The sequence below is a fragment of the Lygodium microphyllum genome, chromosome 9, assembly GCF_053477565.2.
Source record: "Lygodium microphyllum isolate KBCC chromosome 9, Lygodium_microphyllum_v1.1.10, whole genome shotgun sequence".
NCBI lineage: Eukaryota > Viridiplantae > Streptophyta > Polypodiopsida > Schizaeales > Lygodiaceae > Lygodium > Lygodium microphyllum.
The window spans coordinates 83,984,441-83,998,612 of record NC_141143.1 but is presented as its reverse complement, the minus strand read 5'-3'; positions in this window follow the sequence as shown (position 1 = coordinate 83,998,612).

The following is a 14,172-nucleotide window of genomic DNA, read 5'->3' as shown; positions in this document are numbered from 1 at the left end:
GCCTCTCTAATGATCCCTTCCTGATTAATGGCTATCGCCTTAAGAAGTATTACCCTCAATGGGAATCCTAAAAATCACCCCCAATAGCTCTTTCATTCCTTGCATGTATTATCAATAAAGCTTTACCTATTTCTCCTAATAGCCCTCCTCCTTATCATGATGAGGTGGCCTTGTTCTTCTAGCCCCTCTGAGCCACATCCAACTACTTCCTTGCTTCCTTTTCATCTCATTCAATAGAGATGGAAAGGATGGTTGTGATATATGGTGTTCTTTCCATTCTCCTTTTAAAAATAAAATTTTTAAAAAGAAAAAAAAATATCAATCGTGGGAGAAAAGGACTTCTATCGTGGTGACCTATTCTTTGAGAAAATGTGAAAAGACTTTTGAGAAAAAGGGAAAAAGAAAAAAGAAAAAAGAGAGAGAAAAAAAGAGAGAAATCATAATTTCTATTGGAGAAAAGAAAGAAATGGGACTCATTTAGAGAAAAGATGGCACACACCCAAAAATCTCACTATGGAAAAGGTGGTAATACTGTCTGTAGTCTAGGATAGTTGAATCATTTGTCGATCTTCCATGATGTAGTTCGATAGTTGCCTTCCTTGGTCTGTTGTATCATGCAACTTTATCAATGCCTCAAACTCCTAGATTAGACGACATTTCCAATATATAATCCAAGTACCAAACTTGTTGGCTATCTCCCTCAGTACGAGTCTTCATCAACCAATACAAGTTGACATCATTAACCAAAGGAACCCGATTTTCATCAACAAACCTTGAGGGATGTAGCTGGGTTGCCCTCTGTAATTATCAACAGAGTGTGAGATAGAGGGTGGGGTGAGTGACCAATCCTTATCCTTTATATTCAATAGAGAGGTGAATTGTGTGAATGGAGTGTTGCACACACGAGATGGGCCTCTGAAAGCATAAATCAAGATTTTTTCATGTACACAGTATTACATTTCTTCTTGCATGTATGCCAACATAGAGTGAGATACACTATTGCACCATCAATTGTACACAAGGTATACAACCTTCACACAAGTGGCAATATAGATTCAATCCATAGATGTCAGGAACTCAATTTCCCTCCTGTAATCATCAACATAGTGTGAGATAGAGGAGGGGGAGCTAAGTGTGATTGATTTCCCTTCATCAATTGTGTTGAGGATTGAGGGATGTTGCGAAAATTGGAGTTTGGTACATATTTGTTTCCCTATGTACACATGGGATGTGTCTCCTCCATCACCACTACACACCTCACTTTGATTGGTGCACTGCACAATAAGGCTCCCTAGCCTTCCATCTTGCACATATGCCAAATGAGTTGGGACACATTGATGCACCATCAATTGTGCACACTGGCATAGTCCCTTTGCACCATCCCTCTTGTCGATTTCTAAACCTGGTGTGAGATCTGGGTTTCAATTATTATCCCTTGAGTGACATGAGTCATGGGGTGAGTGATTGGTCTATCATTCCAACATGGGTAAATGTCAAGTTTCTTGAGTAATATATATCTCACCATCGACAGCTAGCTTAAGCTTCATCAAGAAAGCTACCTCCTTGGCTGCTATTGCATGGTTAGTGCTAGGACGAGTGTGATGCGGCGAGCCACGGCACCTCCTACTCATGGTCACAACCCTTTACACATCACCAACCATTCACCTTGACCATCTCAAAATCGGGCCAAGTTTTTCTAACCCTACCCTTTTTATATGCAAGAGCTGGTAATGTTTTAAGTGTGGTGGCATCTATGGGTATGAGTGGTGGTTAACTATTGGGCCCTTGTTGATTGGTCAATCTAATCTATTCAGGTCTTAGGTCTTGGGATACATCCATACATGTTTATTTTCATATCCTCATGGAGATATCCATATCCGATCATTCCTGTATACCATATCCTGATCGTGCCCTAATGGGGTCCCTTCGGCACCCACACGTCCTATTTGCACCGCGTCCTGGGGCCATTTGTTGTCAATTTGTCTTTATCCTTTGTTTTGTTACTTTTACATATGAATGCATCCTACATTCAATGAACTTAAAATCTGATCCTATACCCTTGTTTGTTTTTGAACAACCACATTGCCTTTTTGTGTTTCTAGATAGTTCAGCAATTCGATCTTCCCACCAGCCTAGCCCTTCCCATTTCTGTCCTTTTTGGTGATAAAGAAGTTTACCATAGCCAAACTATTGCTCATCTCTCTTTCTCGTTGCAATCTAGATACTTCACACATAGTCTCTATGTTCTCCTTGCTCAACTCTTCCCTATAACCATAGGATGCGATTGGTTGGTAAAACACCAAGCCAAGTTAGACTTCTCCTCTCAAACTCTCATAGTCTCCAATTCTCTCATCATTCCATTTCGACAATCATTCTCTATCAAACCCCCTCGCATTAACACTCAGATCCATTATGTAGATATAAAAGCATGCACACAATCAATCCGATCTCTACTATCCCTATTCCCATCCTTGTTCAAGGTCTCAACAACACGTGACACCATTACCTTCCCAATGCAACACTCCATCCTTATAGACAACCTCAGCCCTATCAAAATGGCTCGCCGACGTCGGTCTCCAGAAGAGATCAAAACCATCAATGAGGCAATGGAGGATATGCTCACCAAGGGTATTATGCAACCCTCACGTGCGAAATGGTGTTTTAAACCACGTCTAGTAAAGAAGAACAATGGTAAATATCGATTCTGCATTGATTTTAGACCACTTAATGTAGTCACTCGGCATGTCGTTTATCCTCTCCCGCAATTGGATGAACTCTTGGATCACTTAGGGCACTCTCCGTATTTCACATCACTTGATTTGGCCTCTAGGTATTGGCAGATGCCCCTCGACCCAAATGATGCTCATAAGATAGCTTTCTGAACACCCAGAAGTCTTTATGAGTTCAAAAGGATGCCATTTGGTCTTATCGATGCGGGTAGCACATTCTAGCGCATGGCTAATACTATTTCTACAGATCTAATTCAAAAAAAGATTTTGGCTGTCTATCTCAATGACATTCTTGTTCACACAGCTACTTGGGAAGAGCACTTGGTAGTCTTAAAGAGGTACTCACACGCATTTGCAGTACAAACTCACACTTCAATTCAAAAGGTGTAGGTGGGGTGCAACTCAACTCAAGTTTCTTGGATATCTTATATCCGAAACTGGAATTCAAATTGACCCAATCAAAGTAGCTGGTATCTAGAATTTCCCACAAACCACAAATGTAAAATACATCGAGAGCTTTCTAGGTCTAATCGATTGTTGTTGGTGTAAAATACATCGAGAACTCTTAGGTCATTGTTAGAAAAAAATGCAAAATTCATGTGGAGTGAGTGTAAACAAAGTTTTCAGTCAACTGAAACTCCTAATTCAACATGCAATCTCCCTCATAAAAGTGTCATATCTCTGGTAGTGGCCCAAGAACAGGCACCCAATTCTGGTTATTGGTTGTTGAGTAGGAGCCGACCAATTCTTGGTCTGCACAGATGTACCTATTTATCCCATGCGAATGAATGGGAAAAGTGGGGGGGGGTGGCAACTCTCATGCATCTTTTCCTATAGCATAGGCATGCTACAATATCAAATCTAAAATCAGACTTATCTAGACTCATTCTTTACTCTTTGAGTGATAAGATAATAACCTGCTTCTCACAAGAGGACTATTGGAGGCACTAGAAACATAGCATTATCTTTCTCTCTCGGTCTCAGTCAGTCAGTCTCTCTCTCTCTCTCTCTCTCTCTCTCTCTGTCTCTCTCTCTCTCTCTCTCTTTGTGCAATCTCTATTATCCTTACAACTTCAAAAAGAAGCATGACAATGCCACAAGATACTAGAAACAAATGAGGGTGATGATTATACATAATAATGCCTTGATATAAAGTATTATTATTTTTCTCTATGGAGATTTCTAAATATGTAGCATATCAAATCTGAAAGAGGACTTTGTATAAGGGTGAGCATATGTACAATACTTATGGCTCTCTAAGTAAAGTCACAAATTGGAATCCATGAGATATACACATTGGATAGGCCATGCCATCCAACATGATATAGAGAAACACTACTTTCTTGTCCGAAATGGGAACTCATTTATACTTGCGAAATCGGTAAACAAAGTGACAATAGAAAATTGATAGTTCATAAACAATTAGAAGGAGTCACTTTAGAGAAAATGAAAATAGGCTCAATCAGTCAAATCAATAACCACAAAAAGATACCAAAAGACTTATGTCAATATGTTGAGGAACTTCATGGAACCTTCAACTTAGAATCAAAGAACCAAGGAGGAGATGAGGGAGAATTGTATTTCTACCCACAACATTCAAGCTTTCAACTTTTTTTTAAATGAATTTTGGACTTTTCAAGCTCAAGGAAGAATAATTCCCTATAACCAAGAGCAATAGACAAAGCACAAGTGCTTCCATCTCCTACTAATTAAAGAAACTCAAGAGAAAACTCCTCTATACTCACAAATAATATAGCTCACTCATAGTTACAAAAATAGGCCCAAAAGTTAATGTGAAGACTCACCACATAGTCATTTAAAAAACCTTTTTTCTATCCAATAAGAAGAGAAAACGTTCCATACTCAAAGCTAACACCAAAATAGTTTTAGAACAGCCCTTATGATCATTCAAATAAAAACAATCCACGTCTTTACATGATTATAGCTAATAGGCAATGCAACTATGGTCAACTAATCATGTGACTCCTTCTCCACATCATGTGTTCTGCCTATCCTCGTATAAGTAGCCTCTTCCCTTTACTAAAAAAATCCAATAACTATGCTCTTTTAGGCACAAATATCTTCCCTTATATAGGCACCTTGGAGAGTTCTTTTGATTGCATGGCACATATATTATTTTCAATATATTTTTTGAAAACAATGCATGTCATATTTTTTAGGTAGATGTGTAAGATAAAGCTATGTGTTATGATAATGCTATTTATAAGAAGGAGTATTCATATCTATGAAGGTACCTCCTCCAATCATGCTTGTGTATGCACGCTTTGCTGGTTCGAATTTCATATTCATCTACCTCCTATACTACTATACATGTGGTAGGCCTACTATACACACGCCATGGAGATAATTCTGTCCTAGTAAATTGATTGTAAGCTTCTTTTAGCAGCTATTGTTGATCACAATCCATATTATCATGGGCTATCCTCCATGTTAGCATACTAATAGTCATCAATATTGTGTCCATGAAAGCATTGCGGATGGTCCTCGTATCATGCATTATCATGCTAAGCATAATAAGAATCATGTACAACATCAGCCTATATGCTTGCATTGTCATTTTTCTATCCTATGCAATCTAGGTCATATTGTAGATATAAGTGCTAGTCATAGCTTCAGCTATTATCGTCAAGTATGGTGAAAGATGTCCATCCTTGGTTAGCTCACCAAGTGTCTACCTTAGCTTTATGATGGCCATCATAAATAAGTTTCTGTTCAAATATTGTTGTAACTATGCCGATTGAGGTTTGAAGTGCTTTAGCAAGCTATGATGTAAACTTCTCTAGGGGTATGTAGGGATCCATCTCCTATAAGTTTCAATAGAGATTATCTTAGTAGGCACTTGTCAATCTAGTGAAGTAGTACATTGGGGAATCTCAAGTTGCTACTTGCTAGGGGAATTACATCATATCTGCAAAATGTAATGGTAAATTGTAGGTAGATGTGGTTGATTTCCACCACTAGTGGAGAAGGTGATGCCAAGAGGCATATTCCACATTGGATTCTATGAGGTTTTTATTCCACAGTGGATTTCGTGAGGTTTTGCGATGGATTTTGTAAAAATATATTGATTTTGCCGGGGATCATACACAAGGTTGATTCCTTGTGCAATAAGTTGATGGGGACGCCTTTCCTTTTCAGGCGTCATGTTAATTTAATGTGCACGTGGGTGATTCCACAACGGGTGATTTTGCAAAATACATATTTAAATTAATGGACATTTATGAGTTCACAATGCACTCGTATGAAATTAAAATTAGGATAGAATTCTAATCTATTTTATTATTTTGTAGCTGAAGACTGCTAGGTATTCACTTTTCTCAGTTTAATTTTATTATTTTCTAATAATCGTGAAAGCTTCAGTTGATGTGTAGAGTAGACAGCAGTGGCGTTGGGAAGCACTGGGCGATAGCGTGTATTCAAACTACCTAGAAAAAATTATCATTTTTTATGGACAATTGCCTTATCATTAAAGGTGTGGTACTAATATTTATTTAGGCATGCTTATTTATAGAAGAAATTGACAAATATTTATTATCTTGTATATGCATATGTGCTTGATTTAAAGATTTCATTATTGGACATTGTATTTGGGCACAACTTGACTTTTGGGCCGCCCGAGCGCTTTATTCTTTATTTGGACAAAAGCAAACACAAAAGCCAAAGCATATAATTGTAAAACTGGGATATTTTTTACCTTAGAGATTAATAAATTTATAAATATATGCCTTATGGAGCCCTCGCACAAGGCATGTGGGGAGATTGTACCCAATTTGTCTTTTTGCCTCATGTTGTGCAAACTCTCTTCTTGCTTTTTATGAGTTTTAGTAGAGTTCTTTGTTCTTGGGGACATTCTAGTACTCACTACATGTGCATGTGGAACGAACGGGCTCTACAAGTAGTCTCGTGATGAACCATCAATACCAGCGTGTTCCTGGTGGTGAAGGAACCCCTGCTGTGCTATTGGATCGCAAAGGACCACTCTCTGGTGGCAGAGGACCACCTCCCAAGCTTCCTTGCAAACTAGTCTTATTGATAGAGAACAGTTGATTAAGTGTGGGATTATAAAGCTTAATAAGCTTTATAAAAAGCTTTCCTAGTTTCAACGAATTGTTGCGGAAGGACGTACTCGCTGTAGTCGATGTTGCCAAAAAGCCATCGCCATCCTGTCGCCCAAAAAACGATTACCTTAATCTTTTTATCTAAAGCTTAAGCTTTTTAAACTTTACTAAGGCTTAAAATTTTCAAGCTTAAATCTCCTCCTTAGTAGGCATTCACACCAAGCTTACCCCGAACTACTCTTGAAAGCTTCAACAAGCTCTTTTTTGTACCTGCACTCTGACACAAAGCCAATTTCTAGCTAGCACTCTACATGGACGTAGTATTCGTTAGAAGAAGACCTTCTTCAATTATCGTACACACAAAAGAAGTAAGATCGCAAAACGCCTTAGAAAAAAAAAACCAAGCCTTGTAAACTCAAACTTGAGCTACGCTCATTCTTCTAACAAGATTTTGAGTGTGTAAGGTTGTTTGAGATTTTGTAGGATGTCAAATTAAACCTTCGAAGATTTTATGGCGGAAGGTGATTTACCAGAACCAACGATGGAGTAAAAATTGGACCTAATTATGATGCAACTTCAAGAGAAACAAAGAGCATGTCAAACTTTGAAAGCTCAACTAGCTACTCTTCAATGATCCACTATCAATCAAGATCATATACTAAACAAGCTAACAAGAAAAGAAAAGCCAGGAGTTTCAATGTTGATGATTATGTTTGGTTACGCATTTGTAATATTTCCACTTAAAAATATTACTAAACCCGACTTTCCGCCCACCGCATTGTCAGAAAGTTTTTTATTCATAATATAAATCATAGAATTCTTATGATCACAGAAGAACTTTATTAGGATTTATATGAGGAATTTTCATATATAACTCAGTCATTGTTACCCAACAACCAACTTAGATATCACTTAGTTTCATAAGTTCTTTTGTAACTGTTATATAATTTTTAGTTGTACCATGTATATTGATAAAAATTAAGTCTATGGGAACCCACAACTTGATCAATTGAAAGTAATTGACAGTTTGCAGCCGAAGTCACATTGGTTCAAGATGAAAATTTGGTTGGAAATCAAGAGAAGTACCAAAAGTCCACTAGGTTCATGTGGGACCTGAAATAATGGACTAAAATGACTTGTAAGTGACCTAAATGGTCAAAATGATAAGTGGGAGCTGAGTAGGATGTAGCCCACATTTTTTGGCATAAAAAACATGTCTGCATACCTGTGGTACATGGAGGATGAGCTGTGGGCTATGGTGCATGCTCCAAAGCATGCAAACTCAAGGCAAACTGGAGCTGAAGAAGGAGATACAAACAAGGAAGGTGAGAGCTCTTCTTACCCGTCCATTTGGTATGACAAAAATGAATGATATGACAGTCCATAAAAGGGGGGAAACCTGAGAAAAAGTTTTCAGCCTGCTCTTATGTATGTCTTCTCTCATTTCTTTTACCATATTCATGGTCCAATGAAGCCCGTCTTGTACACAAGTACTTGAGTGACTTTGGGGCAATCAAAGGGGAGGATTTTGAAGGTGTATGGGCTATTATGGACTGAAAAAGCTAGTCATAAACAGGGCAGCCCACTGTTCTTGTCCATTTTGATGAGTAAACAAGTGATCTATGTGGTTGTAAGAGAGGAAATTGACCTCTTAACATCAAGGCTTCACTTGTGAATGATTAGAGGAGCTTATTCATGGGATTATTGCACTTTTGGAGCTTGATTATGGGCTAAAAATTACTACTTTAAAATAGGGCTGAAGTTAAAATTATGCTTTATCAATGCGTTTCATGAGCTTTTGATCGATGTCTTGAATGTATTTGAGTTTACCATCAAAATACTTGTATCGATCTTGGAGTTGTTATCCATTCATGTTCATGAAATGGAAACCATTTGAGCTTGCATTTAGAATATGCATTTGGATTAAATCTAAGATTATCCCTAATGTAATGGCTTATTATTCCCATATGCATTTGATGTGATCAAGACAAAGTCTTTCATTCCATTCATGTATGCTAAATAAAAATAAAAATCTTGATATCTTCTTCTTCAACTAAGTCATTTCTAAAACCCAAATCTTATTAAACCGCAATCTTTTCTCCTTCTCCAAACCTTGAATCCCACACTCCTCTTTTGCTCTAAACCCCAGTGGTTGATTAGGCATGGAAAGTTTAATGTCATGTCGCATTTTTAGACAAATCTCCTTTGTAATGATTCATTAAGGAAGTCATTATCAACTATAGGAAATAGCAAAGCATGGAAAAGATTCTAAGGGCTGCATGAAATAGGTTAACTCTAGCTTCAATTGGCATGAATCTCATTTAACTACGTAGTAGTTAGGAAAAGGTTGCATGTTGCACATTCGTTGTACGCAAGAATTTCATTCATCAAGAGTTGTATCTAGGGAAAAGCTGCATGGTTCATTAAAGTATGAAATCTTAAAAGCTTAGAAAAAGAATAGTGGCATGATTTGTGAATGCAAGTCCTAGTAGGATCAATGGAGGTTATGCCGAAATTTAACATGCGTTTTGGTCTTAATCAGAAAAGTTAGGGATTGTGAATCTAGTCGTACGTAGAGGCAATGAATCACATGCTTATGTGAATTGTGACGTAATGCAACTAGTTTTCCCCTTTTAGATCAAGTTAACATCTCTAATAATGGTTCGTCCTTGTCGCAAGACAATTAGATCAAATTACCTAAATCACCTAACCCGCAAAAGATTTGCATAGGATGGTTCAATCGATACAATAAATACTCCAAGTGCTAACAAGGGTTTAGCATGTTAAGGACTTGACCTAGTTGCCAAGTTGAAATCCTCATACCCAAAGGTCCTACCCACATTCACGGAATGTAGAGATAATTGGACGTGCTTGCAAGAAAACATTTAGGGTTTCTACCCTAAGGATCACTCGTTCAAATGATGAAACTCGGATTGAGTTAGAACCCTAGGACCGAACGTTGTCGGCCTAGTGCAATTAGGAATCGGTTGGGTAAGAAGACACCCTAAACCTTGCTTCTTGTCTAAACATAATTCCATGACCGAAAAATGCCATTCGATGGATGAAAAGATCCCATGGAATAGATGCAACACTTGTGCAACAAGTTGCAATGTTGCATGGTCTTGTGGTTTGATCACAAGAGAGTTGCCATTCCTTGGAATGAGATTGGCAGGTTCTTGCGCAAGTTTAACTTGCTAGAGGATGAGTAGTCATCCTGTTATATCACCTTCTTGGAAAAAATTGCCAAGTTAAGGGAGTTAGGTATTTGCTTGGGAACAAAGGATCAATCAATAATTAGAGCGACATGGTCGCCAGGATTTACTGTTAATAAAACCTAATGTATTGGTTAAGTTGGGTTAATAGGGTATGGCCTTAACCCAAGGACCGAAGGGTGAACAAACAAACCCTTGGGGAACTTGCCAAGTCGCAAGTGATCCCGGATCGAATGTTGGATACATTCGGGGAAAAGAATTCACTCCTTAGCAGTTGGCCAAATAATCAACCGCTGGAATTGTTTGTGCTTGTAATAGTTTAAAGAGCATTGTTTGCATTGTTTGCTCAAGGAACTAAAGGATGGAAATATATTTAATGCTTCAAATTGAAGGCCTAAAGGGAGAGGCAGCGTCAGTTACCCCCGACTGTCTGTCTGACCTTAACCAAGGGGGTTGTTAGCTGCGCCAGGAACGTGGACCGAACTCGTTGTGTGAGGTTTCTCTCTTGAGCGCTGTCGTGCTGCTGCGCATCCGAGCCGTATACACCTCCATTTTTTTTGTTGTGCATTTGTGTTATTTTTCCGCATGTGATTCATTGTGTGTGATTGATGCAATACGATAATCCGTCCTTTCAGTACGCGCATCCAATGTATATATTCCGCTAGTGTGTGTGTGTGTTTCTGTTTGTATGCATGATGTGGGTGTGTTAGAAAAATATGAAAAACTGATGCCAAAGGACATTATCAAGCTGATAATTTCAATGATGATCTCTAAGAAAAGTGCAGGGAATTCTGGAATCAAAGGAAGCTTTGTTGAAGCCGACATTTAAGCTATGAAGATAGAGGTTACATGAGAACAAGGTGGACATAATATGCGAGACAAATCATTTTTGAAGAAGATACATTATCACTACATGCCATGGAGAAGAAGGGTTCATATGCCTTTGCCTTTGATGGGAGGAATCTCCGTAGCTGTCTCAAAGACTGCATCCCCATAGAACGTGTCAATCCAGCAAATTCCAGAATTTACCAATTAAAAAGAAGGTTCACGAGAACAATATCCACATGTCTTGGTAAGAGATTTGACAGATGAGGTTCATGGCTTGAGAAAGGAATTAATCCTCAACAAAAAGATCTGGTCACCTTTTAAAGTTAGTTATGGTGTTGAAGACAAAATTAAATGTGGACTTTCCACATGGCATACACAGTCAATAGAGAGTGAGCTCAAGGAGTTTACTTTTGTGTTACAAGCAATCCAATCAAATATTGGTTCACAATTTTGGGATGTTAAGCAAAAAGGAGATATAGCGACTTGCCTTGTTTTGAGGGGAATCCGCTATAACTGGTGTGCTCTCTTTTAGGGGTACTGGGGAATCTAATATGGGATCTGGCTGCTGAATTTTTTGGAGGGAAAAAGCGAGAAGAAAGCAGGTTGTCAGGGTTGATGTTTTCGAGGAGAACAGGGCTTCTGCAGACATGGATGTGGGACTGAAAAGCCATCGAGTAGACAAAAGAACTTTTTGATATGGAGGATTGTTCTCAATCCACATACAAAAGAATTTGTGCCGACTTCAGTTAGATCAATTTCTTGTGTTGTACATATTTAATATCTTCCATACTACTTTATGAGGACCTCTTGAGACTTGTTTGTTGAACCACCTCTCAGAGATGGACACAAGTTGCTTCTTAGCAAGGACTTTCTGGAAGCATGTAGTCATGCATATGGTGTCTTTCCCAAAGGAGAGGATGCACAGGCTCGAAGCTTTTCTGAAAAATATCTGAATGTGGTTGATCATCTCAGAACAAGTAACAATTTAGGACGCAGTGTCAGCAAAGGTGTGCCGCTTCTTTCTGGCCTTGTTGAGAATGCATCTCTATATTCAGCAAAAGTGTCTTGCTCTTCACAATATGACGATCGTTGGGCTATCGCAGAATTGAGAACTGCAGAGCTATTGTCACGAATTCAACCTAATGGGCACTCTGAAAAATGGAGGAAAGCTGTGGCTGATTATGTGAAAAGGCTTATTCATAGATGTTTTGATTGCGAGGTTTTCACATTTGGTTCGGTGCCACTAAAAACATATCTTCCAGATGGGGACATTGACTTGACTGCATTCAGTAGACATCAACACCTCAGAGATAACTGGGCAAATGATGTGCAGTCCATTCTCAAAGATGAAGAAAGAAGAGAAGATGCAGAATTTTGTGTCAGAGAGGTGCAATATATACATGCTGAGGTGAAAATTGTCAAGTGCCTTGTGGAGAACATTGTTGTAGATGTCTCATTCAATCAACTTGGTGGGCTGTGCACCCTCTGTTTTCTTGAAGAGGTGGATCGTTTGATCAAAAGAGATCACTTATTTAAGCGCAATATTATTCTTGTCAAATCCTAGTGCTACTATGAAAGTAGGTTGTTGGGTGCCCATCATGGCCTCATATCTGCTTATGCTTTGGAAGATTCACGCAGTGTTTTCAATCAGCTTCTGAACTGTGATGCAATGTCATGAATTTCAGCATATTCCGGATATGATCAGCACCTTACTGCGGGGTGCCCATGTTGTCATCATCATCCTCACTGAATTTCTGTTGATCTAGCTGTAAAGGCTTTACAAATTGCAGAGAATGCTCTATCTTGGAAGAGTGTCAGAGGTTGGCTTACTTTGGTTGGTTTTGAGGAGCTCTCAAATACGGCAGTGACTTTGCATTTACAGTTCATAAAGCATGTGGCATCCCATGAGCATGTGGTAATCACAAAATCGTTGCTAAGGATTATAGGTATCACTTTCAGCATTTCAAGGTCACGCAAAAGATATCAGAGTTGGCTGATTCTTGCATTAGAAGATCTAGTTGGAATTATAAACTTTGCTGAAATTTGAATGCTGAGAGTAGCCTTGAACTGGTGTTGAATGTTAGGCTGATTTATGGGTTGATTTCTCAATGTTTAAATCAAGAAAAAGCTCAAAATTGCTGCCTAGCAGAACTCATTCTAGTAGAACTCTTCAAGTTTCCTCAAGCCTATATACCAAAGGCATAATTGTCTTCAAACACCTGAATGCAAAATAGTTTATGAGATACTTTAGATTTTTCTGAACTTGGACCTCATGTAATTTTCTTGACAAACAATATAGTGAACTTTGGCATCATAAAATTGAGTTCTTGTTGTTAGTCTCTTTCCTTGCTGTTCCTTGAACCCTGTGTTCTGCAGCTCTTGCACAATCTCTATGACATTTCTGGTGAACTCGACGTGAGAGTGCTGCGTCACTTTTGAGCAAGATAGGAGACTCGCAAGAAGAGAAGACAGATGTCAATGTCATGAAGAACCTGTTTCAGTCATTTACAACCTATATGCAGCAGCAAGCTCACATGAAACGTGATAGTGATGCGATGGATGCCTTGAAAGCTATCCAACAGGAGATGAAGCAGTTTAATGGCTAAGAAGTGTCAACTTACCTGCATTTGTATGAAGAAAAGATGAAGTTTTTTGGGGTTTCTTAAGATGTTTGGAGCCACTACTTCTTGCGGATCGTGGTGCGCGCTCTTGAAGTCCGAATTTCAGAAATTCAAGAAACACATGCTAGTTGGGCAGAGTTTAAGAAGGCATTAAAAGATGATTATTTCCTGGAGGATACAGGTCTTATGAACCGCAGGAATTTCTTAGCATGGGTTTCTATGCCTAATAAGGGACTTTTAGTTACCGCCCTTCTGCGAGAGTTTGAGAGCGCTATGATCAGTTGGATGGAACTGAGCAGCAAGCTTTGGAGATGCAGAAAGTGGAATTATTTTTACAAGCCGCTGATGATGATTTACAGGAAAATTTGGATGATCTTTTGGAAGATCAAGCTACCAATTTAGGTTTAAAGACCGAGTGGAGACATGTCATTGATGTTGTGAATGCTCTTGTTAAGAAGCAGCGCAGGAGAGTACGATTGCATCGTAATATAGGATCTGCTTCCGAAAAATCCTTGGAGACTTCTTCTTCTACCCGTGCTGCAAGCTCTATGCCTAAGCCTACTCCTCCTGTTGTAAATCCACCAGTTCATGCTGCTCCAGTGCCCTTATCTGTAGATGATGTTATTAAAGGCTTGGCAGATTTGATGATTGAAGCAGTCAAAGCTGAAGTTGCTAAGTTAAAGGAGCAACTTATGTCAGTACC